This window comes from Mustela putorius, unplaced genomic scaffold, assembly GCF_011764305.1.
Source record: "Mustela putorius furo isolate JIRA1106 unplaced genomic scaffold, ASM1176430v1.1 tig00000281_pilon_pilon_pilon, whole genome shotgun sequence".
Taxonomy (NCBI): domain Eukaryota; kingdom Metazoa; phylum Chordata; class Mammalia; order Carnivora; family Mustelidae; genus Mustela; species Mustela putorius.
Genome location: NW_025421343.1, coordinates 21,743,416 through 21,767,281, shown reverse-complemented (window position 1 = coordinate 21,767,281; position 23,866 = coordinate 21,743,416). Strand labels below are relative to the sequence as shown.

Below are 23,866 nucleotides of genomic sequence, written 5' to 3'. Positions count from 1 at the left end.
AATCTTTAATTCTTTGTGGTTGTTTCTAAGGAGACCTGTTGGTAATTACACTTTTAAAAATGGAATGTAAAATGTCTAAAATTGTGCATTTTAGGGGATATAGATGTATCCTAAGGTCTGATAGTGCCGTTGATAAGTTCAATGCACACTGGTTTGGTGAGGGCAGTGTTTCAGTGCTTCCTGGTTATACAGCATTTCCCTTCCTCCACCCCCACCCGCAACTTACACAGAAGTTCTGTGCACATCAGAGAAGAGCTCTGTGGAGATCATTACTCTGAATAGGCCTTGCACCTACCCCCAAGCCAGCTTGGTTTATAAAAATCTGTTCACTCCACAGTATGACTCGTTTTAATTTCCAGTAGGAAAACAACAGTGACAATCATATGTTTCATTCTCATCCCTTGACTGGTACCTGAGTGACCGTAATTACAATGACAAAGTGCATCTATCACTAGAACGACTTGAGAAGGAAAATGAGCAACCCTCCCCCAGCTGTTGTCTGTGTCCTGATGTGCCAGTAGAGGCCCGGGTTCAAAACCCGAGAAACTAACCAATTCCAATTTGACACGTTGCTAGTGTCTTTAAGGGCTTGAATAAGCCATGAAATTTCTGTGAAGAATTGTTTGCTTTCAAAATTGCAAACCCAGAAGGCCACGTGAGGAAGCAGTTGTTTGGTGGCTGTGTGTGATCTTGGGTTTGAAGGAGTGGGTGGAGGGAGACTGTGTTGGGATGAACCCTGGTCATCTCAGCAGGCCAACCCACTCCAGGGCACCTCACATTTTCAGATGGAATTACTAGGCTCCTCTTGGACATCTCATTTGAAACTGAGAGTCCTATTTATTAAAGCTTGATGCCTCTTTAGAGCAGGCATTTCAAAGCAAGAAAACAATCTGAACCATTACAGATGGGATGAGCTAGGAGGATTTTAGCACAGAAGCCTCAGAAGATGGTGTAGAGCCGCAAGGTATGTGGGTGGACATATATTTGGACCACCAGATTGCATGCCAATTTGTAGGTTCAAAAAAAAAAAAAAAAAAAAAAAAAAGCAGGAGAACAGGCAGAAAAGAAAAGAAAGCAGGAAGGAACAAATGAGCAGCTATCTGGTGACTTTTCTACACAAGTGTTCATAGCGGCACTATTCACATGAGCCAAAATGTGGACACAACCCAAATGCCTACTCATTGATGAACAGATAAACAAAATGTGGCATTTTATATAATGAAACATTATTCAGCCATAAAAAAGGAACGATATGCTGATTCGTGCCACAATAAGGATGAATCATGCAACCATTAGGCTAAGTGGAAGAGCCAGACACAAAAAGCAATGTACTGTATGATTCTGTTTATAGAAATGTCCAGAATAGGCCAATCCATAGAGAAACCAAGGAGGGAGGAAGCGGTAGTGACTGCTTAATGGGTTTTCTATTGGATTGATAAAAATATTCTGAAAAAAAGGGGGCAATGGCTATACTATGTACTAAATGAAATGGAATTATTCACTTAAAAATGGTTAAAAGGGTAAAAAAAAAAAAATTGGATGGTTTCCCACTGTTCACAGCTCTAAGTCTCAACTTCTCAGCATATCCTAAAAGTCATAAAATAATCTTCCCTGTCTAGCTCTAACTCCCTTTCCAGTGATCTACCCAGCCACTCCTCAGTGAAATCAGGATTGGGCTACCCCAGCCTGTTTGCTCTTCTCTCCATACAGATGCTCTTCACAGTCTGTCATTGCATATTCTGTTTCCTCTGCTAGAAATACCACGCCCTCTTGTCCGTCTGGGCTCTCTTCCTTGAAAGCTTCATGCCATAGATACTTCCTTGACCTGCGCCTCAGCCCCTCATGCTGCAAAGTTATTTTATTAGCTGAGACCCCAGTATGCTTTATCTATACCTGTATGACAGTACTTCCTACATTGTATTGTGGCTTTTTCCTTGTCCATTCGTCTCCTGCCTTAAGGCCAGGGACAGGTGCCACCTGATTAGTATCGGGCACATGGTGATCTTTCCATAGAATGGCTGCTAAAAAAATGGCATTGGCTTGACTTATATCACGGCCATCCTATCTGGTTTGCTTTCTTCTCTCCCACTCCATCATTTTTGTTCAATTCAAGGTTAAGAAGGGAGAATTATTCTCCATTTTCAAAGCATTGGACTCTAATAATTAATTCAAAAAGATGAAGTCCTTGGCATTTTTTAAAAAAGTAGTGATAGTAGTAGATGTAAAAAACAAAAACAAAAACAAAAACATTTATGCTATGCTTTCCTTTTGAAGTGTTCAAAGAATCAGTGTAAAATTAACAGGGTGCTTCTTTATGGGAGATTTTCCTCATAAATTGTTCTTAATCCCGAACTAAAGGATTGTGTTATCATTGAGGTTTTCTTGTCTCCCTGCTTATCTCTGCAGGAAGTCTCTACCTTCAAGGAACGGTTCTGTTGTCTCTGTTCTCTCCCAGGACCTAGTAGGGGGCTTTAGAAATACTGGGAATGCGGTACATACATAGTGTTTTGCAAAGTTCATTCCAAGTATTTCTTTGTACAGTTTTGGTATATTAAATACTCTTTTCTTTCCCAATAAAACTGTTGCAAGTCCAATTACATACTTCCTTCGGCCAGAGGGCAGAACAGCTGGAACACACTCCAGAAAGACTCTTGGTTGCTCATCTGCGGCGGGCTCATTGCTTAGGAACAGCCCTCCCCCCAACAGAATCGTGGGGGATGCAATGCAGGAGTGCTCCCCTAGGGCTTTTCTGGCAGAAGTGGCTCTCTAAGAGACCAGTGGCTTTGCTGACGTTTTCAAGTGATCTTTCCAGCAAGTTTATTTTGCAAAAGTTTTCTGAGGAGACGGGAGTCCGGAGACTTGGGGCATGGAGACGGGAGTCCGGAGACTTGGGGCATCTTCTCCACTCTGTGATTAACTCACTCTGTGACCTTGGGCAAGTCACCTCACCTCCCCAGAGCCTCATTTTCTTATTCGTAAATACAGGGATTGGATCCGTGTAACCTGGTGGGTCTTTTTCAGGCATTAAGCGGCTGTAATTATAGGATGCCCAGAAAACAGCAGCTTAATTAACTCTGCAAAGTGTAAGGAGAGGAAAAGGTCAGTTCTTTCTAGAAGCAGGTAAGCAAGCATTAGGACAATCCAAACTTGAGAGCCTTTTCTTGTTTTCAAATTGTTCACCCATATGTCTTTTCTTTGCTTTTTTGAATGTGACAGGCTTTCTTATTGCTTAATTTTCTTTTTCGTTTCCTGAGGATTTCAAAGGAGAAAGCAGGACTTTCTATATTGTTCCAGGAAGTCTCTTCTGTGGGAGCAATGTTTGCCATTTGGTTGGAAGAATTCAACTGTATTACTTTTTTCTTCTTCTTAGATGATTTCATAAGGAATTGGTAATAATAAGGTAGATCTGGTTTTAGGGACTGGAGTCAGAGTTTATAAAAGAGAACAAAAGGGAGTACCCTTTAGAAAATTGCATAGTACAATTTAAATTTTGCCTTACTTGCTCATTTTTAAATGTCTTAGGGGAAGTTTTGAAAAGATTTTGATGAAAGAAAAAATCGTATACTTTTTTTGTTACTACAGGAAAAATTCCAGCTTTATTCTTTCTTTGCTTCGAAGCGTATTTAATACTCATAATCCATGTGAAGTCAATGGGAAGTCTACAATTATGTGTGATGCTTCATTTTGTTCAAAAGTTTTAAAGATATGCTCTCCGAATTTAATAATCCATTGTGTTAAATACCCGGAAGTTATATTCGATCAGTTTAATTTAATCTATATTATGAATCCTGATTATTCATTTCAGTTTCTCTTTTCCCCCCTCAAATGATATTTTCAGTGACTTGCCACATATTGTAACTGGCATAACAGTTAATTTTACTGAAAGCCTCATTCAGAAAATTTGAACGTGATATGACTTGCCTTGACCCCAAGTTTCCTCCTTTGCAGAGGAAAGGATATACCTACATGACCTCTTTGGTCATCCATGGCAATAATTATAATGGCCTATTCGCCATGCAACTTTCTGATCCTTGACGGGACCCGTTGTTTTTACTTAAATCCTTCCACGCAAGCCAGAGACTAGGAAGGCAGGCCAATCTTCTGCATCATCTCCATCAGGGTCAGGCTGGTTCTTATCGAGAGAGCCAGAGTGTGACTTCTGGCAGACAGACTGTATGTGGTCTATGGTATTGAGGAGGTACACCACACCTTGCCCCTGTCCTAAACCTTGGGCTCTTTGGAAGACTTACTTAGAAGGTTATCTAAGAGGAGGAAAATAAAACTGTTTGAAGAAGGTTAACTAACCTACCCTAAATGGTGGTGGGGAAGATGAGAGAGAAGCAAGTCCATAGAAAAGGAGAGGCAAGCCATCACATAATGGTCTTAATTTGGCTCTCTTGGTTTGGGAAAATATTTCTTGGAAAGTTTCTTCATTCTTTTGGGATTTTGTTTCTTTGTTTAATTATACAAACAGTAATACAACAGTCTTACACAATCCTTGGGAGATTATAAATTAAGTAAGTGAAATGTCTCTGGAGTAGCCATATGACAAGGAATGAGATACTCACGGAGTATAAAAGAACACCTTAAATGTACACAGCACATTCCTTCCACATCCCTCAAAGCAGCTTTTCACAAGGAGAAAAAGGACACATGTACCCTGAGTAAGCCTAGGTGGTCCAGGGGAAGGACATCGGAACTCCTGGTAATTACCATTTGTATGCAGAGTAGGGGTGGTCCATGTGGTGGGGGGGGGCAGGAATGAGGAGAGGGGTTGGGGGCATAGCCTGGGGTGGGTGGAGTTGTTGGGGCGGGGGGTGGGATGAGGAGACTCGGGCACCTGGAGCTCCTGGCCTAGGCCCAGCTCTTCTTGCTGCCTGTGGGACCTTGGCAAGTCACATAAACCTCTCTAGATCCCTCTTGGTGGTTTTCTAAAGTAAAGGGTCAGACTTCATGATTTCTAAGAGTTTTCCAAATTATTACATTTCATGATTTATTTAGAGCATCAGGAAGTCAGGGTGAGTTTTCCAGAGAGCTAAAACCTACCTTTCTGTGCATCTCCATGGATGGATGTATTTATTCAATGGGTGATGCCCATCCTTGCCTTCTGAAACAGAGAGCACCAAATTTAACTTTCGCATCATGATTCAGGTCATCCTTATGAATGATGATATAATACTTAGGTACCATAGGGCATGCAGAGGTATGTAGAACTGTGTGCCTCAAAACGAAATAAAACAGTCTACTATTCTTTAAAAAAACTGTGGCTGCTCTGATATATATATATATTTTTAAACACTGGCTGCTTTCTAAATATCACTTCCTTCTGCCTCTGTGGTCTGCCTGTAGCTGACCTTTTATATATTCCACTTTGCTGCTTCTAATGGGCGTCATAGATGAAGCATGTAGGAATTAGGTGTGAAGTTAGAGCGAATAGTCTCTAGATGAGGTTTCGGGAGGTAGACTGTGGGATGTGATTGTCACTGCAGGAGACTTTTGGGGGGGCTCCTCTTCTGTGTGGCAAGAAACAAGTCTTGTGGAAGTACAGTATGAAGGTACTATTTATGGAACGATGTCTAGTTTGTGACCATTCTTCCTACAAAGAAATAGAGAACTGTGACAAGGCAAGAATGCCAAGAGGGCTCAGAAATAGAAAGAGGTCACCAGGAGGGGGGGTGGGCAGGTCTGTGGCAGTGTCTGGGTGATGGACAAGCATGGCCTGTCATTTGTAGGGCATCCCACACAGTCATCCTGCTCGCAGCCTTGGCTTGCCCGCCATTCGCTACCACGACTGCCCATTATTCCCTCCTTTAGATAAAGCAGATGCCCGGGATTGGCTGTGGCAAGGCTCAGTTAGGACCCACGGGATGCTGAACTTCTAGTTGTCATTCTATTGATCCTGGAGACCACTTGTAGTAGATTAAGAAAATGTAAATTGGTGATTCATTTGCTGTGTATTTACATGGAAATGCCACTTTATTAGCTTGCAAAGTACAGTATCTTCCATTTCAGCATAAATTTGGACACTGACTAATTTGCACTTGTTTAATCTTGCAAGCTTGGCAATTTTGGGAAGCCTCCTACTTCCCCCATCCCCCCTCCCCATAATCTCACCTCACCATCCGACAAAGCCAAGAATGTTGCTTTAGGCAATGGGAAGCATATTGCAAAATACCACTGGGTTTCTTTAAGCTTTTCTGGTGTTAATTAATTAATTGATTAATAAGCATCACATTGGTCAGTCTCTCCTGGGGCTCTCTTTGCTGTGCTTTGTGGGTGCAGTCAGAGAAGCAGTCAGACTTGGGGCTCTCCTGGGACCACAGCTCCTTTGCCCAGGTGGAGGACCCGGAGCCCATCCTGGGCAGGGGGGAAGCAGGAAGGTCTAAGAACTGTGTGGATGGCTTCATCCAGGATGGTGTTTTTGTAACTCCTGAGAGCGATAGGGAGGTGTGGAGGAAAAGCCCTGAGATGACCAGTCATTAGGGACTGCCCGGGCCATCCCTTCTGGCATAGAAGTCAAGCTTGCTGCGGCGATTGTGTTACCACCCCGCCTTCCAGGTTAGGTTTTTCCTCTTTTTTAACAATCAGCGTGGGAGATGATGGATACAGTGTGGGAGCACCTTCTGCTTTCTTCCCAACTAATGCTGGCCCTTCCTCACTTCCAGAAAAATACTGTCCTACTTGAGCTCCGGATTCTGGAGTGACAGTCCCTGTAACAGTAGAGCCTCCGGCCTTATTTATCCAAGGTTTCAGATTGACTTCTTCTTTATTGATTTGGGCTGATAATCATGCAGTCTGTTGGACTGTTTCTAATTATTTCGGCTATCTTAATTATTGGATTGTGCATGATCTGCTCTGTTTAAATAATTTCTCAGCAAAAAGAATTGAACCAGCTCAAGAGTGTATACACATGTCCTTGGTTTCTATCTGCTCTGCCTCTAGCCCTTTGTGTCATGTTAAATGAATAATTTTTGCCTCCCTGTTTTTCATTTTCCTCTCTGTGAACACAGAGAGAATGATATTATCTTGTGGCTGAAGATTTAGGGTCACTGGATATCAGGCACTAGCAAAATGGAAGTCATTGCTACCTGTTTGATAGGACCATTCATGCTGACTTTATGTTGTTTAAATCCTTACATTTTCCTCATTATGAACTTTCATAAACATATGCTCATTGTAGACAATGCAGAAACCTACAAAGAGGAAAACAAAAATCATTTGTAACCCTGCAACTTAGTTATATAAACCTGTGAAAGTTTGATTTCTTTTCATCCGATCTTTATTCAGATATATACACAAAGACATATTTGAGAGAACACAATATATCCTGCTTCTTATCCAGTATTAAGCCACAAGAATTTTGCAAATTTCATCATTTTTAATATCGGCATAATATTTTAACCTGTGGATGCCCGGCCTTCTAGTTAATTTACTCTTTCCGGCTCTCATAGGTCCTCATATCTCTTTTTTGGCCCAACTGACAGGATCATGGATCTGAAATGAGACTCGATTGTATGGTTGGCCTGCTTAAACCCTTCTGTGGCTCCTGATAACTTCTCAGATGAGGCCTGGCAGGGGGGGGAACGTGTTCGGCGGCTGCTGCTCTCTGCTAGCCTCCCTTCTCAGCTTCTTACCCTCCTCACTCACTGTCTCACGCTTTATGCTCCGCAGCCTCAAACCTCCTGTCCGTCAGCCCCTGGAAACGCTTCTTACCTCTGCACTTGGCGCTTTTTGCTCTTCTGTCTGGAATGCCCATTCCTCCTCCTAATGTCACCACCCAGGACCTGACTGATTCAGACTGACTTTTAAAATTCACCCTAGGATGGCCTCTCGGACTCCCCCCGACCCCAATATACCACCCCCCCCCCCCCCCGCCGCCGCCTTCCCCAAGAGCAGTTTTGTAGGAGCCTTTTTGTATTTGCATCACGAAGATGACTCCCGGCCCTCTCCGGTCAGTTCGCCACACTAAGGCAAGGGTGAAGTGTTTTATGCTTGTTTGTTTCAAAAACAAACAAACAAAAATCAATTCTGATCAGGTCTTCAATGATCATTTCTAATCTGTGGTGACTTCTTTTGAGGCTTACGATAAAGAGCAAGTTTCAACCCACCTTCAGGCTTTCCATGATCTAGCCCCACTTTCCTCTCCAGTGACACTCTGCCCCCCACTCCTGCAGACCTTCCTCTTCAAAGGCCTGTCCGTGCCCTTGCTTCTGCCCTGCAAGCATATTCCTGCCCTTCCTTGAAACCTCAGCCTTCCTGGACTGCCTCCCTCTTCCCCTCATGGCTCAGGTATCCTGTTCAATGGTCTCAGAGCCCTGGGGTTCCCTTTATGTTAGTCTTGTCATTTGCCATCACTTGTGCTATGATTTCAATAATGCCAGCGTCTAGCAGTAGACTCTAAGCTTCCTGAGGGCAGGGTGTCTGTTTTCATTCAGGGTAGAGGTGGGATTGGACTGGGGGAAGATAACAACGTCCCACAGCCGAGGTCAAACAAACCCATCAGCAGATCGGGCTGGAGAAGAGCGGTTCCGTTAGACGGACCTGGTTGGGCGGTATGGGAGCTGCCGACTGAAGATGGTCATTTACAAAAGTCCCTGCTCTTATAGTCCCAGGAAGACGCTGTGAAATCAATATGATCTGCCCCATTTTACAGATGAACTAAGACTGTGAGGATTTCATAAAGGTAGCAGGTGAGAGGGCCCTGAGTTAATGTTAGGCCGACCTCCAGGAGGGGGGAGGGCAAGGTGGCATGAAGGACAGGTCCGGTCTAAGAAGTGATGGAGCTCCTGGTGTACGTTGTGGAGTCCCTTTCTCTTTGTGTGTCTCAGGGTGCTTTTTGGCAGCTGGCTGGCTCAACGCGTGGTATGAAACCAGTCAGCAGCGAAAGACCTACAGCCAGAAACAGGGAGCCCTGCAGAGGCTGATTTCTTCTCATCACATTTGTGCCCCTGGCTACGAATGGTGTTGTCCCAGTCCTTTTGTGCTGCCCTACAAAAGAGAGGGGGCAGCTGCTGGCCTGGGGCACCGGGGTCCTCAGAGGGCCCTGTGCTCAGCCTCAGGGAGGAAGTCACCAGATGCCAAGATGGGGAGAACAGGTACTCAGGAGCCCTTGAAGGAAACACGTGGCCCTTCTACTTCTGGTCCAAGGCTTTTTAAAGTCACCGCCTTGAGGAGGCTGAGGCCTGTGGGATCCCTGGAACACTGGATATCTAGCCTCGGGCTTTGAAAACCCAACAAAGGAAAACAGAAGTCTTCTGGCAAAGAATAATCCAGAAAGGATGTTGCCAGAGAGTTTAAAAAAAATTTCTCCAGGATTTTCTTAAATTAGGTTTTCCTTTTAATTACCAGTTATCCTTCAGAAACTTGGAACAGTCCCATTCCTTATCAACATATTCCTTGTCAGTTATGCACAGGCTGAGGCTTCTGGTGCCCAGGGTGATGCTTAAGTAGCAGGCAGCTGCAAGTTTTCCCCTTGGGTTGTGGGGAGTGTCAGGAATGCTAATGTGCTCCGGCTTGGGGCTGGGCTGGAAGCTCAAGGGAGAGGCCACACTGAGCATGGGGCCTGGGGGCAGGGTGGGGAGCAGATGAGCTGCTCAGGGCCTGCCCAAACAGGGCAGGGTGGCTGGCCCCACCAGGTGAAGGGGGAGTTGGGGGGTGGGGTTGAACATAAATTTTTAATTTTTGTGCTTTCTGATAGGCCCTGCCTGCTCCCTGGTTCGAAACACTGTATTTTCAAATAGAGGATTGAAGTGATGCTTCGCAAAACCGCTTATTGGCACTTTTTAAAAATTTCCCGTCTGGCTGTCTCTGTCATTCACGCTGCTTGATGTAAAATTAGGGCTGGAAACATTGCGTGGGCATGTTCTGATGAGATGTGGGCTGGAATGTGGCGGGGCGCGTGTGTGACGGGATCCAGCGGGGACAGCCGTGAGGCGCGGCTCCTCTTCCTGTCCTCCGTGTCCTCCGACCAGGCTTCCCGGGGCTGCACGGGATCAGCACAGGTGGTCAGAAAGAGAAGTACAGCTCGGCTGCACGCCGTCCTTGGAACTGGACTGCAAGTACGCGTATAGTTCGGCCTCGAGCACCTGATGGTTGTTTTGACGGCTGGAACCGTGTGGGTGGGTGGGTGGGTGAGTTTCTGGTAGGATGAGCAGTGGGGACTTCACTTTGGAGTGTGTGGCTGTGGGGGCGGACCTCTCCCCACGCAGAGATTCCCAAATGGATGGCAGTTCCAACTGGATCAGGGGGGAGGTTGGTCAAGGGGGAGGTTTTCCCTTGCGATGGGACCCTCACTTGAGGTACTGAGCACCTCCGCCGTCAGTCTGGGGCTCATGTGTGTCCGGGGCTCTCGGGTTACAGAGCGATGCCAGCTCTGGTCTCTACCCATCGTGGTCCTTCACCCCCACCCCCTCCCTTCTTCTCTCCTCAGCCACTCCTTTGTCCCTCCTCCTGTTTTTCCTCAGTCCCGGTCTGGGTCTGGGGTTTTCAGGGCCTGACCACCTGCTCAGCAAGCAGGAAAAGAAATCCTTTGGACAGTGTGGTCTCCTTGAGTCTTTCTTTCTGTTTCCTGGAGGGTAGAGGGCAGTGTGAGAGCAAAGGGGATGGAAGTATAAAAGAATTCTGTGGTAAACGCAATGCCCCATCAATGCCCCGTGTCAACGCATGCCTGCCGGCTTTGTGTTTGTCCCTGTAACAGGCCTAATTGGGTATGACCAGGTGTAGTCATAGGGATTCTCATCGGACAAAGTCTGTTAACATATCAAAGACTGGCTTTGGAAGGAGATGCTAATTCAATACCAGCTCTGCTTCTTGTTAGCCATGGGACTGCGGACAGTTGACCTAAGCTCACCCAGCCTCAGTTTCCTCCTCTGTAAAACAGAGGTAATGATGGCACCTGTCTCATGGTGGAAATGTGACTCGAACTCTGAGCACAGAGCCTGGGATGCAGCAAGCCTTCTGTAAATTATTATCACAACCACTTAGGTATGTGGCCATGGGCAGGCCACGTAAGTGGTCTGTGCCTTGTTCTTATTTGTAAACGGAACAGAATGTCTTCCTTATGTAACTTACAAGCATGTGTGGCGAGGCACTCTGAACACAGTGTCACATGCTATGTAATAAATAAAAGCTTGATCATCATTTTCCTATAACCACGCTCAAGCAATGTCGGTGGCCTCACAAGGGTGCTTGTCTGGCTACAGATTAATGCCCTGACTTAGCAATGCCTGTGGGGCTGCTGGAGGAACCAGCACACACGGGAAATAGTGGCAAAGGCTGCCAAAGACAGAGGGTCCTGCCCAGACTGCCGTCTTCTTACCGCTGCCGCAAACGGCTTCGGGATTTGGCTTCTTCCTCTACCATAAGTTTCTTGCCGCTGGAAGGTGTTGAGTGCTCCTCTCTCCTTCCAGTGAAGCCTCGATAATTCATTCAATTTGGAGACGTTATCCCCCTTCCCTTCTTGTCTCTGGGGTCTGCCAGTCCACCGAACTATGTGGGGGCTGGGGTGAGAAAGGAAATGAAAGCAGACTTGTCAGTTTTGCTTGATCGTGGCTTAGAGTTGATCATTGCTTGGAAAAGGTTGAAAATATTGTTTCAAATCAATTTATATTGTTTTTTGAAACTGATTCCAATAGCCTACCAAGACCCAGGAGGACAGCTCTATCAATTATCGAGCGAGCAATGGAACAGGCGCTCTCTATAGATCCCGAAGGCTGGCTCTGAAGGGCTCCCAGTTTCCATTTATCTTGATGTGTATCTGTGACACGTCTCATCATAAATCCAGCAGCCCATCTGGTGAAGGGGACACGAGAACATTGTTCATGGTAGCAAATATGTTTAAATTTTTTCACAGTTTGAGCAGAGCTATTACCCTTGTCTCTACCGTCATAAATTAGCTCTACCAAACATTGCTTTCCTAATCTCCATCTACACTGGTAATTAGTCAATTCAGCTTGATCCAGGGTTCATTTTCATAAAGGAGACAAACTTCTGCAAGTGTAGCTCAATTAGAAAGAGTCTATCCAGCCACCTGGAAGGGGCCAATGGTGCACTGTTTTTAAGGATAATTTGCCCTGGAACACGGTCAGCTCACTCCACAATGGCTCATCTTTCTCCAGCAAGTTGCTCTTTTCTGAGTATTTGGGAAATTGCTAAAGCCATCAGTGTTCCTGGGTCCCTGTGTGGCAGATGGGAGATCTCTCTCTCTCTCTCTCTCTCTCTCCCCTCTATCCCTTCTCTCTCCCTTCACACTCCCTGTTTCAGACTCATGGTTTAGTTTCAAGTCTTTAGTTTCTCATTTTGGGGGAACCATATTCTAAATTCAGAAAGTAGGTCCTCTGTCTAAAAGGCAGCTGCTCAATAAATCTTTATTGAATGAATGAATAAATGAATGAGTGAAAGAAAGAAAGATTGCATGGTGGTGTAATTGACTTTGGCGGCAAAAGGTAATGATTGACAGTTGGCCCCCGAATTTTTTCCGAGATGCTGGAGGTAAGGATGAAGTTACACAGGCTGCAGTTCCTCAGGTCAGGACCCACACTTTTCTGGTCCTTCTTAGAAAGACAGCAGGAAGAGGGAGTGGAAGGTCACTGTCTCTATGGACTAGATGTGATTAGGACACTTGGTATATAAGGATCTCATTCAGTCCTCATAACAAGTCTGTGAGATTGTATTATTTCTACTTCACAAATGAGGAAACGGAGGCTCAGAGTGGTTGAGTTTATTGCTCAAAGTCACACAGCTGGTTCCAAAGCCAGTATTCTCCCTTCTACTCCAGGACGCTGCTTCTTATAAGCACATATTAAAGGTCACACACACACACACACACACACACACACACCCCCTACAGGCTTACCCTCCCAATTAAAAAAAATCATATTCATCGATGTCCATACTAATTGAAAAAGTCATACTGGAGAATGAATAAAGCTTACGTTTGCTTCCTACACTGACTGGACGCCTTCCAGAATCCAGGAGATTTGAACTTCAGGTGTGTATTAACAACAGCTTCAGACTCGTGTACTATTAAGACAGGTTTTGTTCAGACTGTATTGATCTCTCTGAGGTCAGCATGTCATGACCAGAGCCAAGAGTAACTAGCAGTAACTGTCGGGCAGTGCCTGTAACATGGTATCCCCTGTGGGAAGGAAAATACTACAATGTACTGAGTTGGAGCTTCCACTGAGCCAATGGGCTGTATTTGGTTTCACAAGAATCAGAGCCTGGGGTACAAGATAGGGCGTAGGGTGTCTGGCTTCTTGCTAGGGGGATAGTCACATCCCCCTTGCCCACATTGGCAACTCTGAGCAAAAAAGAAGGAATAGAAGCTGCCTCCTGCTAGAGAGAGAAGGTAAGTGAAGGTGAGGAGAAAGGTGGGGGGGAGAGAGAAGCAGAGTGCACTGAGCTGGGCTGAAATCCCCCATAAATCACATAAAATCCTATCCTCTCTTTGATCTCCACTCATGAATTCCTGTCCTACCAGCTAATCACCAGCCACGATCAACCATGATCACCCATCTCAGAGCCGTGCCATGATGGCTCTGAGAATCCGAGAATCCCTGGTTTTGATTTTTCCAAGTTGTATTACTTTTTTTTTTTTTTTAATGTATTTATTCGACAGAGAGATCACAAGTGGGCAGAGAGGCAGGTGGAGAGAGAGAGGGGGCAAAGCAGGCTCCCCACCAAGCAGAGAGCCCGATGCGGGGCTCCATCCCAGGACCCTGGGATCATGACCTGAGCTGAAGGCAGAGGCTTTAACTCACTGAGCCACCCAGGTGCCGCAAGTTGTATTACTTTTTATTGTAGATATAACACAATAACTCCATTAGAGGAAATTTTAAAATGAATTCAGCCAACTGGTGGTCATTCACTGCCTTAATACTGTGACAGTTTCCACCTGTGTTCCAGATCGTGCTTCTGGAGCACTCTTCGATCTGATTTGCTCCAATGCCCCTCCCCTTTTCAACCTCCTGTGATGTTTACTCTCTCTGTGGTAGGCTGAATCTGTCAGGCTTGTCATTGAACCCTCCCTCTTTGGCCTCTAGAGTTCGTGTGTTTACAGTTCAAGGAACTTACCAGAGTCTTGCCTTTAAAGAATAGTATAGCGGTCTGTGTTTGTTCAGGTAAATAAAGGAGCAGTAGCAGCAGTAATAATAATGATAATAATAATGACGATGATGATGGAAGCTAACACTAACAGTATGATGTGTCTCATTTAATCCTCCTCTGAGATAAACAGACTACCTTTGTCTGTATATCACAGTTGAAGAAACTGATGCCCAGAGAGGTTAAGAAGCTTGCTAAGGATGCACAGCTAGTGAGTGGTGAAGCCAGAACACCAATCCAGGTTGTCTTGCTTCAGAGAGAATATGGAGTGAACAGAGAGACAATTTCACACAAGTGAGAAGCTGATTGTCCATTACTAGTAAGAAACAAGGGTAGCAGAACAGGCTAGTAGGTTGTGCAGAGAGAGTCTAAACACAAAACAACGTTCACACCTTTCAAGTACTTCCTAGATCAAGCACTTGCTCTCAGTGGCTTTTACTCTATTTAGAGTCTTATTCACCATCTGGAGCTTTCCTCTCTCTAGTACAGTGGCCACCAGTCACATGAGATTAGCGTTTGGGATGAGACTTAAAGGGAAGGAGTTGTGCTGTAAGTGGAAAACACCACATTTCACAGATTTGGTATAAAAAAGGATGTAGACTGTCTCACTAATAGGGGCTACTGGCTGGCTCAGCTGGAAGAGTGTGGGACCCTTGATCACAGGGTCCCACGTTCAAGCCCCAAGCTGGGTGTAGAGATTACTAAAAAAATAAATAGACTTAAAAAGCCCTCTCTAATAATTTTCAGAATATTGATTGTATATTAAATTAAAATATAATACAATTAATCTTCTTTATTTTTGTAGCGTGACTATTAGACAATTTAAAATTCTCTATGTGGCTTATCGATTCTCGGTATTTCTTCTGGAACGGTGCCCCTCCACTGTCTGTAATTTTAAATCTCTGTCCTCTTAATTCTGGAGACCTGGTAATGAGTTTGCCCTTAGGGCTTGACTTCAGGACTGGTTTTGGCCATTTGAGGCTTAAAAGTCAGTGTTGGGCCACTACACTCACTGTATTTGTTTCATTGATCTAAGTGAGGGCTGTTTATACCCCCTACAGGAGGCGACGAGGAAAGCATTTTCTTTTGTCTGCTTAGCCCCTGATTCCCTCTGAAATGAAATCTGAGGACAATTCGGCAGCCACGCTGCCCTGTGACCCCAGGTTGAATCTTGCCTTTCAGACCAGGAGGGGCGCAGGCAGAGCCAGGGGGAAGTTCTTTATTTTTCTGCCCACGGGCCGGTTATGGAATTCCAAGTTACCTTTGCAGTGTTCCAGGAAACAGTGCAGACTGTTCACTGACTATCTCCTCTGCTGGATGAATGAAGCAAAGATTATACTGCTGTTGTCAGCAGCGGGAGCTACCTGAGATCTTAAACGTCAGGGACCCAGAAAGAAGTCACAGCCTCGGCTCTTCAGGACCTTGGGACACTCAGAGGGAGGCAGAGTTTCTGATCTATTATGAAATGACAGAGACTTAGTGATCAGGAGCCAGATTGGGGAGGCCCAGCCTCTGACATCCCAACAAAGCCGGAGAATTGAGGGAGCTGCGTGGGCTGCTGCGTTCCTTCTGGAAGGCATTTTGAATGAAGGCATTCAACTGGGACAGGGGGAGGCAGATGTGCCTAGGGTGTCCGGGGTTGTCCCAAGATGATGGCCATATAGCTATATAAGAAATGGCCACTACCTTGCCAAGATACATCCCTGGAAGGGATGGGGATAGCCCTGGAGACCGGTTGCGCTTGAGCTGGATGGCAGGGATAAATGACAGAGGTCTGGAGCCTGGGTCTGATTATGGTATGTCCTTGGATAGAGGCAAGACAGGGGCAGAGGATAAAAACCTCAGGCTTTATTGCTCTAAGTGTGCACCAGAGATTTTCTCATCTTCTGTTTGTCCACGTGTGGAAGTCAGTACATGGGCATAGCATTAAACCTATCTAATAAGCTGTTATGTGGCATTTACTATGTGCTGGGTACTTTATTTTTAAATAAATATGTAATTCTACAATAAATACAAAATTACTTTATGGGAAGTAAAACTCTGTCCTGCTGAGAGTAATCAATGTAAAGAAACATAGGAAGTACATGATAGTGGAAATGGTAGGTGGACATGGCAGACATCTTCAAGGTTTTCACATGCTGCGTTACAGATGGGCAGCCGAGACCCCGGGGGCTCCAGATCTTCACACAGCGGATTTGTCCGGCAGAGGCATGAGGGTGGGTTGGAGGGTGGAGAGAGCAATGGCAAGGAGGCCAGTTGGCCAGCCATTCCGGAGTGAAGTGGGGGGCGTCTTGCCCTGAGCATGAGCAGAGAGGACACCTGCGAGCCCCTGGGCAGACCGGTGTTCAGGCAGCCGTTACCTGTTGTCTGTCTCTTTCTTTACACACTTGGGTTAATCTGCGATGCACATTTAGGGTGCAGACTGTTAGCGTGTGGCAATAGTTCTGTTATGGCGAATGGGAGCAGATGCCAAGAGATATTTCATAACCAAATGCTGACATTTGTTGAGTGCTGTGACTGGCTGCGTCCCATGCTACGTCCTTGAATGACCTCTTTCATTCCTTGCAATAACAGAGTAAAATATCTGCCATTCTTGCCCCTCTTTTACAGATGAGTGGCTCAGAGAGGTGAAGTGATTTGCCAAAAGTCACACAGCCAGGATTCAAATCTAAGTCTGACTGCACGGCCTTTAGCTACCACATCCATTGCCTTGTCATTGACTGGTTCACAGGGACTTCTTACAGCATCTTTGGTTTCTCATGTTTTTCTCTCACGTAACCTAGCGTATGGGTTTCTGTGACTTAGCTTAGAATTCAATTCCTCGCTCTGAGCACCAGAGACAATAGAAATTCACCAGACCCTAAGCCCCATTCCTAACCTCTGTGCGACATATTTATGTCTGTTCTTCTGTGGTTTGTATCATCATTAACTTGGCTCTACTTGGCCCTTTAAGAAGCTAATTAATCACTAAATATAGATCACAACTTGTTCTTTTCAACCCTCTGCATGTTTCTTCCCCCCATTGTGTGATGCCATCTGGTGCTATGAGCTCATGCTTTTCTGTGTTCCTTTTCAGGGAGCCAGCTTCACTGCTCTCTCTACCCAGAAAGCCAGTTAATTTCAAAGTTTGCATGCACGGCTTTGAAAAAATTGGAATCGAATGCCTCCTTGTGGACTTTCACAGCATCAACTCTTTCAGAGAACATCGCAGGGAACTTCTGTCTTTACCACCATCCGCGTAGATGCGTACACTGGTCGTTTCATCAAAACGACCTCATTTGTCTTTGGCGAGCTGTCAGGCAACTCCAGGTCTTTTCCTGTGTGATGTTAGTCTAGTTTCATTTTGTCAGTTTCAAGTGTATGCTATAGGATGCCGACCTTAATAAAATACTCACCCCTTTGCACCTCTCCGACTTTTTGCTGGAGCAGCGGATCCGGTCCTTAAGAACAAGGAGATCATGCAGCTAACGCAGGCCTCTGACATTGCTGCTGGTCCGTCCTTCACTCCTACTTCCTCTCCTAATCCTGCCTGGAGTCTCTAATCATCTTCCAAGGGACTGGAGGCCCGGGAGCTGCAGACTGTTTTCTTGCCAGCTCAGCTGAGAAGCTCTGGGCTCACCACCGGGCTCCCTATGCGTGGGATCGTGGAGAACGGCTTGTTACCGTCCAGTCCGGACCTTGCTCCTCTCCACACTCCTTTCTCTCTTCTCATTTCAGAGCTCTTGGCAGTTTAAATTTAGCCTGGGAGCCTAGTGGGGAAGGAAAAGTAATTTGGCTCTGTGTGTGCGGCTTACCTCACTCCTGGCACAAGCCAGATGCCCCCCGGGGAAGCAAGAGTGCATCGGCCTGCTGCCTGTCTCCTTTCTGCTGTCTTCCTCCTGAGATCATGCCTGTTCCCAGCAAGGGGCTGAGGAGTGGAGCCCTGAGAATGTCCACAGTGATTTCCCCAGCACAGAAGTTGTTCTAAGGCCAGCCCCTTGGACTCTCAGAGAATGGTTTCTCCCCATTTCCATCCATAAGCAGCTTCTGTGAGATGCAGGTGGGATGAAATCCCTGAGTCAGCCACAGAGCCAAGCCCATCTCCAAATACCGTTATTGAACGATGGGGGGTAATATATGGACAGAAGCCTCGTTTAGGTATCAGCTTTATTTCCAAAAGAGCGTATGTTGTTACTAAACAGAGAAAAAAATGTGTTTTTCACTGCACATTGATAGTTTGCTTAATAATACAGTTCTAACCACCCACGGAATTAAGATGCACTCCGAAAACATTAGGATTTCTCATTTTCCTACACGAGTAGGATACAGAGTTTGGGTAACAACACATGTTTTAGAGCTCAGTTACTGCTTTGCACTGTGGCCTTAGGCTGGTTCCTTGACGTCTCTGAACTTCAGTTTTCTACTTACTTAATGGAGTGAATCCTACTTTTCTTTTTCTTAATCTGGTTTATAGGGTTGTGGTGAGTATCAATTTTGTCGAAAGCTTTTTCTGCATCTTTGAGATGAGCTTGTGGTTTCTGCGCTTTATTCTATTTGTAAGGTCTATTATATGAATTGATTTTCGTATGTTGAAGCAATCTTGCATTCATGACATCAGTTCCACCTGGTGCTGATGTACAATCCTTTTTCTATGTTGCTGAATTCAGTTTGCTAGTGTCTGTTGAGGATTTTTGCATAGCTGTTCATAAGGAATACTTTGAATTATTCTTTACTTATGATGTTTTTGGTTTTTGTATCGGGGGGTAATACTGGCCTCCTACCATGATTTGGGAATTCTATTTTTTTGAAGATTTTGTGAATGATTGTTAATTCTTTAAATATTTGGTAAAATTCACCAGTGAAGACATATGGTCCTGGACTTTTTTCATTAGAAGTTTTCTTTTTTAAAGATTTTATTTTTAAATAACCTCTATATCCAATGTGGGGCTCAAACTCACAAACCCCTAGATCAAGAGATCCATGCTCTACTGACTGAGCCAGTCAGGTGACCCATCATTGGAAGATTTTTAATGAGTTATTTACTAACTGAGTCTCTACCTATTATAGACCTATTCAGATTTTCTATTTCTTCTTGAGCCGGTTATGGTAGTTTGTGGCATTCTACCAAGTTTCCGTTTCGCCTGTATAATCTAATTTGTTGGCATTTTTTTTTTTTTTTTGTAGTATGCTCTTAAACTCCTTTTTCTTTCCATAAGATTATTGGTAATGTCCTCTATTTTATGCCTGATTTTAGTAACTTGAGTCTTCCCTTTCTTTATTATGGTTAGTCCAACTAAAGATTTGTCAATTTTATTTTATTTATTTATTTTTTAAGATTTTATTCATCTAAGAAAGAGAGAGAGCGCACGCACAAGTTGGAGGGAGAAACAGGGAAGAGAGGGAGAAGCAGACACCCTGCTGAGCCTGGAGCCTGATGGGCAGGTCTATCCCAGGACCTGGAGATCATGACTTGAGCCCAAGGCAGACACTTAACTGTCTGAGCCAACTGAGAGACCAAGATTTGTAAATTTGATTAATCTTAGTGCCAATTTTTGGCTTTGCTTATTTTGCTATTTTTCTATGCTTTGTTTCATTTATTTCTACTATAATTATATAATCTCTTTTCTTCTGCTTAGGATTTAATTTGCATTTCCTTTTTTAGTTTCTTAAGGTAGACAGGTTATTGATTTGACGTCTTGTTTTTTAACATGGGCACTTGCAGCTATAAATTTTCCTCTAAGCATGTTAGCAGCATCCCATAAATTTTGGTATGTTGTGACATTGTTTTTTGTTTTCATTAAGGTGATTTCAAATTTCTCTTGTGATTTATTTTTGGATCCATTGGTTGTTTAGGAGTGTGTTACTTAATTTCCACAAATTTGGGAATTTCTCAAATTTTCTTCTGTTATTGATTTCTAATTTCATTGTAGGATGGTCAGAAAACCTTGACTTTATATGTCATTATGACTTTAATGTGACTTTCTGTCACCTTGTGAGTTTAATAATTTTAAATTTATTGAGATTTGCGGTCTGTCCCTGGAGAATGTTCTACGTGCACTCAAATAGAATGTGTATTTTGCTGTTGTTGGGAGGAGTGTTCTGTAGATGTCTGTTTTGTCTAATTTTAGAATGTTGTTCAAGTCTTCTGTTTCCATGTTTGTCTTCTGTCTACTTGTTCTACCAGATTGAAGGTAGGATATTTGAATCTTCAACTGTTATTGTTGAACTATTTCTTCCTCCAGTTTTTGCTTCCTAGATTTTGGAGGGTATTTGGGATTTTGCATCTGTTTACAATTTTATAAATTCCCAGTGGATTGGCCTTTTTGTCATTCTAAAATGCCTTTGTCTCTAGTAAAAATTTTTGTCTTGAAGTTTATTTCGTCTGATATTAGGATAGCCATTCCTATCTCTTTTGGTGATTGCATGGCATATCTTTTTCCATACTTTTATTTCCAACCTATTTGTGTCTTTGAATCTGAAGTGCGTCTTTTGTGGACATCATATAGGTGGATCATGTTGTTTTATTTATAATGCCAATCTCTGTCTTTTGATTGGGATGTTTGTTCTGTTTAGATTTAATGTAATTCCTCATCAAGGAGGACTTACGTCTTCCAGTTTGCTATGTGTTTTCTGTATGTTCCTCTACTCTCTTCCATTGACTATCTTCTTCTGTGTTAAATAAATGTTTTCCGGCAACCTTTTAAAATCCCTTTTGTTTTATTTTCTTTTTGTATTTTTTTTGTTATTTTCTTAGTGGTTACCCTGTGAATTATAATTAACATCTTAATTTATAACCATCTATTTTGGCTTAATACCAACTGGATTTCATTTGTATATAAAATTTTGCTGCTTTATAGCCCACTCCATGTCCTGTCCTTTGCACAGCTATTACCATACAAATTACACTGTATGTTCCTCAACACAGATATATAATTACTGGTTAATGCTTTGTGTCTTCTAAATCAGATAGAAGAAAAAAAGTTACAGGAAACACAAACAATACATTTATACCATTTTTTATGTTTACCCATGTCATGGACTTGACAAATGTTCTTTATTTTTTCATGTGGATTCAGAACTGTCCTTTCATTTCATTCACTGTTCCTTATTGGATAGGCCTAGTGACTAGAGTCTTACTCTCTCAGTTTTTGTTTAACTGGAAATGCCTTAATTTTTTCTTCATTTCTGAAGGATGACTTTGCTGCTTATAGAATTCCTTACTGATTTTCTTCAGTGCTTTGAATATATCATCTCACTCCCTTCTGACTTACATAGTTTATCACGAGAAACTCTTCCACTCTTTGGAGGAAGATGTGATTAGTTGCTTTTTTCTGGCTTCTTTCAAAATTTTTTCTTTGGTTTTCAGGAGTTTGATTATGATGTATTTGGGTGTTGCTTGCTGTGAGTTTATCTTACTTGTAGTTCATCAAACTTAGATGTAAGAGGTAAGAATGTACGTTTTTCATCACATTTGGGGAGTTTTTGAAAATTATTTAATCAATTATTCTTTTTGGCCCTTTTTCTCTTTCCTTCTTTCTGAGATTCTCACTATACTTACATTGGAATGATTGATGGTGTCTCACAGATCTCTGTGACTCTGTTTATTTTCTTCACACTTTTTCCCCTATTTTCTTCAGACTGGATAATCTGAATTTACTTATCTTCAAGTTTGTTGATTATTTCTTCTGCCCCTCTAGTGGAATTTTCATTTCAGCTATTATTCTTTTCAAGTTCAGAATTTCTATTTTTTTCCTTCTTCTTATACTCTCTGTCACTTTACTGATATTCTTGGTGAGACATCATTCTCATACTTGCCTTAGTTCTTTGACTATGATTTCCTTTAGTTCTCTGAACATAGTTTAAGCAGTTGATTTAAAGTATTGGTTAGGTAAGTCCAACATCTGGGTTTCCTCAGTGATAGTTTCTACTGGCTGGCTTTTTTCCTCATGCCTGGGCCATATGTTCTTGCTTCTTTGCATGTTTTGTACTTTTCTATTGAAAACTGAGTATTTAAAATAATATTATGTAGCAACTCGGGAAATTAGATTCTTCCTCCTCCCCAGGGTCTGGTATTATTTTGTGCTGTTGCTGTTGGGTTTTTAGTGTCTTTCTTTAACTAATTCTGTAAAGTCTGTATTCTTTGTCATATGTGGTCCCTGAAGTCTCTGTTTGACTAGCTTTGTGTGAAGCTAATGGACAGAAATGTCCTTAGCTGCCTGGAGCTAATAAGTCTCAGTCTTTGCTGATGGGCTTTGTGCGTATGTTGGGCATGTCTTCAGTTCTGCCTTAGTCTTCACCCCCTGCTTACAGGAGCCCCAAGGTCACCCTGAAGACAAATATCAAGTGGAATGACAGCTTTGAAAAATACAAATGCAAGCTATTAATACATTTGCAGCATGGTATCTGCTATTGTTCTCATACCAGATTGTTTGTTCTTTGTAAGCACAGGCCTTTTCTGACTTATAAACAGCTAATTCCTATGCCTTAGACCACATAACTGTTGCCATGGGCTCATGTTGAAAAAAAACAAAGAATAAAATAAAAGAGCTTTGAACTTTGGAAGAATCTGTGCTTTCATAAGGGAAAAAAATAAAAAAGCTTCCCAAAAGCAGAGAGAGTCTTGGGCAGTATAGCTCAAAAGAGATTCAAGGACTGCTTGTCTCAGAATTACTTGGGATGTTTGTTAAAGTTCAGCTTCCTGGCCCCACTCCAGATCTTTTGATTTAGAATATCTTTGGGTGGGTCCATCCAGGAATCTACATTTTTAACTAGCTCCCCATTGATTCTTGATGTACACTACTGTGTTAGAAACTCTTTAGGGAAGATGATCCTATAGGTGCCTGCACTTCAGAGATGGGCTCATAATCCATTGAATAGTAGTTTCCCCCTCTAAAAAAATCACTTTATTTCTATAGTTCATCAAACCCCATCAATTAGAGGTTTATTTGCATCTATGAGGTGTTTGTTTTGTTTTATTTTTTTGTTTTGTTTTTGTTGTTGTTGTTTTTAAGCTGCTGCCAGGGTTATCATAGGACTCAGGCTGAATCATGGGACTCAGAAGACTTCAGGGGAAAAATAAACTCATATTTATTTATGCAATTAAAGCCTGGGTTGGAAGGGAGGGTGGAAGAAGGTACCACATAAAGCAATGGGTATTGCCCATTTCAAAATTTTGCACCTAGGACTGGTCATGCAACCAGAAAAGATAGAGTTCTTTTTCTTTCTCTTCTCTACTTTTATTTTTATTTTTCCCCCCTCTCTACCTTTAATATTACTCTTTCTCTTGGGGACCAGAATTTAGGTCAGTAAAATTTGTGTTAAGGGAATACATCAGCTGCCCTGGTGTTAAAGATCCTGTTGAAGGTTCTCTGGTCACTGAATCACCACCTAAACCACCAATAGGAGGATTGTTTTCATGGAATTGTGTCTTCTGGTTTCCAAATAACACACTTCTTAATGATCTTTTTGATGCTTCCCATTTGAGAGTTTGAGATTGGATCAAGTTCAGGCTCATGTAACTTATCTGGGTTAACTTAAAATTTTAAATTGATTTCCCCCAACTATCTGTATACTTTTGGGCCATTTCTCCTTGTGGAGTTTTGTGTTTAGTTAACACAAATTCAGTGTTGAAAAACACTTAGGAGAGTTTAGATCCTTATCAATTTTAACACATTCAAGAGTGAAGCATGATTTAAAAAATCATGTCATGTTTTAGGTGTTCACTGTTCCAACTTGCCCGTGTTACTGTGTGTCATCAAGAGATTCCTATCCCTTCCCCCATTCA

The 23,866-nt window shown here is 43.2% G+C and overlaps 1 protein-coding gene across 2 annotated transcripts in view; it reads left to right on the top strand.

Moving 5' to 3' along the window:
- Nucleotides 1–23,866, top strand: part of TMEM178A (transmembrane protein 178A) — a 49,365-nt gene that overhangs the window by 11,425 nt on the left and 14,074 nt on the right. Inside the window, exon 1 of one of the 2 annotated variants that reach the window (XM_045079188.1) lies at nucleotides 9,948–10,058. The exons of the other annotated variant lie outside the window; for it this stretch is intronic. The gene's annotated coding sequence lies outside the window, so the exon portion shown is untranslated. Of the gene's footprint in view, nucleotides 1–9,947; nucleotides 10,059–23,866 lie in introns of those variants that run through there. 2 annotated transcript variants of the gene reach the window in all.